Here is a 5,666-nt window from a genome sequence, read left to right on the forward strand (position 1 = left end):
TACCTTCTCTGGGAAAGGCTGATGGCATCTGGGGCTCCTCTGTCACATGGGAAGGCACATGGCTGGAGTCTGCTGGGCCTCTCCCAGGTTTAATTTCTAGTTTCTGTGGCTTTCTCCAAAATGTCTCTGGGCTTCTGTCTTAGCTTGTCTCTTAGCTTCTCCCAGGGGCAAACTTGGATTACAAATTTTAGCTTCTCTGAGCTCTCTCCAAAATGTCTCTGTCTTCTATCCTATCATAGAGGACCTTGAATGGGCAGGGTCACATTTCTATGGAAACAACCTAATCAAAAGGTCCCACCCACAATAGGTCTGCCCCCAAAAGATTGGATTAAAAGAACATAGGCTTTTCTAGGGTACATAATAGATTCAAACAAGCACAGTATTCTCTAGGGAAACAACTGACAGGAGATATCTGCAAATATTATGAATTTTTAATAAGAATTGTCTCATATGACTGCAGAGATGGGCAAATCCAAATTCCACAGGGCAGGTCATAAGCTGGGAATTCCAATGAAAGTATTTGATGAATTCCCCAGGAGAAGCTGGTTAGGTGAAGTATAGATGGAAATTCTCTCTTCTGACTGATGAAATCATCACTGTTCCTTTTAAAATCTTCAACTGATTGGATGAGACTTTTCTTGTTGTTGAAGGCAATCTCCGCAGTCGATTGTAGAGGTAGTCAGCCATAGATGAATTCTATTTACTGAGGATTTAACTCCACAAAATATCCTCACAGTAACAATCAAGCCAGTGCTTGCTTGAATGAACAACTGGACACCATAATCTGGCCAAGTTGACATATGAACTTAAGCATCACAGTAACTGACCTTAAACTTCTTGAACTCCTCTTTTACCAAAGCTCTCTTTTGTCTCCTTCAATAGGCTGAATAATTTATGAAGAATATTTATTTTTATTTCTCTAAAAATACTAAAACTTTACTCTCCCAAACCTTCAGACTGTGCAGAGATGTACTTTCCTTTCTCTCATTCACTGTGGCTCATGTCTTTCTTTTATAAAACCAGCATTGCTTTTCTGGCCCCTGCTTGCTTGCTTTTACTCTTATGAACTCATGATTTAGAAATCAAAGTTCCATTGTTGTTAGAAGGAAAATGGAAAAGTATACTTACTTACCATGTAATAATTTTTATCCTTTTGATAATAATGAGAAAAAAAACTATGAATTAGTTAGACTCCATTAACATCTTCCCATAATATCTAACAATGTATGACGTTTAAGGGAATGACATATGTATTCACATATCCTTTATCTTGCTAACATAGATAATTGTTTATACATCTAGAGGCTAAAATATTTTTCCTTTGTGTCATGGAGATAATCACATATACATACACAATTGATGTAAAGGTTTAAATGGAAATATGTAAAAATTATAGATTTTTGTATGTTTACATTTCAATATGTGTGTGTGTTAAGTAAGAATATATATAGTATCCTGTATCTGTTTGGGTTCTCCAGGAAGCAGATGCCAAGGCTAAATTAAAAGTATAAGATATTTATTCAGAGTCCTGCTGGGTGAAAGATACAGAAGGGATAGGGCAGGGGTTAGGTATAGAAAGCCTTGCGACCACCACTTGAGTCTGATGTATGTGAAAGGAGAGGCAGAGAGAGGAATGCTGATTCTGTAAAAGGGCCTCATACTGTGGGTTTGCAGCTCTGAGAATCTACTGACCAGTGCAAAGGGAAGCTCCAGTGCAAAATCCCCCAGTCTAGAGCCCCACATTGGGAAAGAATGGCCGCCATGCTCAGTCATCCATTGGGGCTTCCCTGGAAGAGTGAGATCTCAGCTAAAGCCTTGCTGAGGTGCTGCAGCTGGAGCCTCTTAGCTAACTACATTCTTTGCAAAAGTTCAGTCTTGAAGTGAGACATACCTCCATGATTATCACTTACATGTAGAGAGAATTCAACAATTACAAGTAGCATTCATTCATTATTCAACCATCCCTTTCATACTATCATGGCCAGACAATATTCTAAACCTTTTAGTTTTATGGAGCACCTTTAAAACATTGGAAATTTCAGTTTTAAAAAAAGTTCTTAAATATCCTTGCTTTGCTCAACATCTAAGGAAAGACTCAAAACTGTGCCAACACTTATCTATTTAGGTTTCTCCTTCAACTACATATAATCCTTGAAGTACAGATTCTGTGATCAGATCACAATTCAGATGAAATACATTCTAAGTTCTTTTTTAATAAAACATTACACATTTCAGTTTGATAAAATGGTTTATTCAAAAAGGTCTGTGTCCTACATATGCTGAAATTGTATGTGAGACACCTGCATGCCAGAGCACACACATGTGCATACCCCAAAGTTTAAAGAGATGCTTCCTTGTAAATTGCATTCAATTGTCATTCATCAGGAGTCTGCCAAATACAGTGGGCAACAAGTGACTTGTCAGCTACCAAAGGGCTTAAAGGAATTCATAAGTAAAATAGGCCTACAGGGATAATAAAACCTTTTTGACCCTGCAAAGAAGAAAAGGGGTGGGGAGTATTGCTGATTCAAGAAGGAAAATCTTCCTGAAGAGTTGAGTGCTCAGGTTAAACTTCCCTCCTAGGCAGCACTAATTTGGCTGACAGATACCAAGCAACAGTTAATCTAAACTGACACTGACCTTGCTGGCATTACCTGCAAAATCCCCTAGTAAAAATTTTCCTTAAATAATTATTCCAACGAATTATCCACAGAAAAGATGTCCATCAAAAAGCAGAAATATTTCATGTTCCTCCAGCTAAAATGCACTGATCTTTTACTACTGAGGAAAGAAAAATTCAGCTAGTCTTTGACAGTATTGAGGCTCTAATATTGTAGGGAAGAATTTGTTGTTCAATGGAAACCCATGCATTGATTTTATGGGAATGATATATATATCTTTCAATTCTATAAGTGTTAGAAAACTGATAGACATACAAACTAATTTGTGCCTATTAACAAGCAAATGAATCCTTTCCAGGTGGTGGGATAACCCAGCCATCCCTGTGGAAAAAAATCTTTCCTACGTTCATATATTAATTTCAATATTCCTGACCTATAAATATTTCTATTCTTTGGATTCTTTTATGGATGGGTAATAGAGTTTGCATGCTCTGTCACTGATTAAGGAGTTAAAGTCTTTAACAGGTGTTCATTTTTTTTTTTTAGATCTGTGTGGGGGTCATAATATTACATTTTTTGAAAATTATATTTGAAAATTATATTTTAAAAATATGCATGTTTTAATGCCACATATCCACATTGTCTTTTTGAATGGTATACTTTTAAATCCTAATTTTAAATCATAGATTTGTAAATATTTATTTCACTTTCATTCATTCACTACTCATTTATTAATTTAACATGTAATATATTCCAGACACTGTAGTAGTATACCAGAAATTCACTGATAATTATATCATGTGACACTCTCCTTACTACCACACAGCTGCAGGTAAAATGAAATGATATATGGTAAGTGGCATGAAGAGGAAGAAAAAAATATTTCTAAAGGAGACAGAAATAAAAAGGACTAGTGTGTCAGTTTGAAGCTGTTATGGATCTTAGAAGAGCCATGATCTTTTAATCCAATCTTGTTGAGTGGAACCTTTTAACTGAGTATTTCCATGGAGATGTGACTCACCCAACTGTGGGTAAGACCTTGTGATTAGATCATTCCATGGAGATGTAGATTGTGCACATTCAGGATAGCTCTTAATTAGATCCCTGAGTCCTTTAAGAGAGTTTATGGACAGAAGGAGTTCAGAGATGCTGAGAGAGACATTTTGGAGAGAAGCTAAGAGCCAACATAGATGCTGATGCTTGCAGACACTTGGACAAAAGGACTTTTGGAGATGCTAAGCTAAGAGATGAAGCCCAGAGTTTGCCCTGGAGAAGCTAAGAGAGGACCCCTGAAAGCTTAGAGAGATGCCATGGAGAAAGAAGCAAGGATGCACAGGAGCTGAGAGAGAGGAGCAAAGACAGAAGCCCAGAGACATTTTGGGGAAAGCCATTTTGAAACGTAATCAGGGAGCAAAGGACCAGCAGACACCAGCCACGTACCTTCCCAGCTGACAGAGGTGTTCTGGACACCATCGGCCATTCTTTAGGGAAGGTGTCCTCTTGTTGATGATAGTTTGGACACTCTTATGGCCTTAGAACTGTAAACTTGTAGCCAATAAACCCCCTTTATAAAAGCCAATCCATTTCTGGTATTTTGCATAAAAGCAGCTTTAGCAAACCAGAGCAACTAGATAATTCATTCATTTGGAAATGTTATGACATGAGGTGATATTTAATATGTTTTATTTTTTAAAAATAGTATTTGATCAGAATGGTAAGAGGGCATTGCAGGCAAGAGACAAACACTTGAATTAAACATTTTTGCTACTGCAAGTACTTTATCAAGAATTTTAACAGCTACAACATAACAGTGATGTAAATAGGATCAGGGTTATTCTTCCCACTTGACAGATTTAGATTTTAAAACACAGGGAGGTTAAGTGAATTGCATAAGCTTACACAGCTAGATGTTAAAAGGATGCCATTTCTATTTCTTTCTTCCTCATAAAAGCCCAAAACACAACAAAACAAAACAAAAAAACCTTTGCATTCTTAAGGCATGAAAAAATTGTAGTGGGCTCTTCTGGTACACTTGAAGAATGAGAACATCACAACCCAAGAACAATTACAGAGCTAGGCAATTACTTGGTTTAGTTACACGGTGTGAAGAACTAAGAGTAAAATCAATTAAGTAGAATGATGATGGGAATATTCTGTAAGAGATTTGTTGTGAAAAGTCTAGACATCAAAGCTGCAAGTGGAGAATGAGCTATAATGTATTTATATTTGCTTTGGAGAAAGGGGCTGATAAATGCCTGAAAATTCAAATGATCTCAAGTAGGACATTCTGGGAAGTATTTCTCATCATAAGCTCCCAAAAGCCATGGGGATATTATGTTAGCCATGGGTAACAAGCAATGAGGGTAATAAATTGCAACAACTTCATCTATTTTACTAAGGTCCAGTTCTATAAGAGGGAAAATGTTAAAGTTGAACATAGAAAAATCATATCTAATTCACCTTCTCCTAAAGACCAGTTTAAACAGGGTAATTTTGTACTAAAATTGTATGCAATTATGACTGCTCAAGCTTCACACTAGATCAATAAACAGAAAAGTGTTTCTTTAAAAACAAAATTTAACTATTATTCTCTAAAGTCATTTTACCGAAGAACCACTTACTTGTAGGCATTGTCAAGCCACTCAGTCACTCAAGGAAAATTTAAAATTCACACTTGAAAGCTGTTTGCAGCAATGTGAAAAACAATGCTGGGTACAAAGCAAATGCTTGGTAAAGGACTTTAGGGAGAAAGTTAAGTCCGTACACAATATAATAAAATAATAATATATCTACCACTGTCTCTTGAAGTTTTTGATGCATTTTAAAGTACCTATACCACTCTATATGTATTTATTTTAGTCAAATTATAGTTGATTAATTTTATAGATAATTAAAAATTAGGAATCTCAAAATTTATCAAAACAACAGACTAATTCACTATAATCCAAATAGTAAATGTGTAAATTGTGCTTATATCTATTTAGCAAAGAAGTAATAAAGTAGTTTAAATGATATAACATTAACTCAACATCTATTTATCATTTC

Source organism: Choloepus didactylus, chromosome 12 (assembly GCF_015220235.1).
Source record: "Choloepus didactylus isolate mChoDid1 chromosome 12, mChoDid1.pri, whole genome shotgun sequence".
Classification (NCBI taxonomy): Eukaryota; Metazoa; Chordata; class Mammalia; order Pilosa; family Megalonychidae; genus Choloepus; species Choloepus didactylus.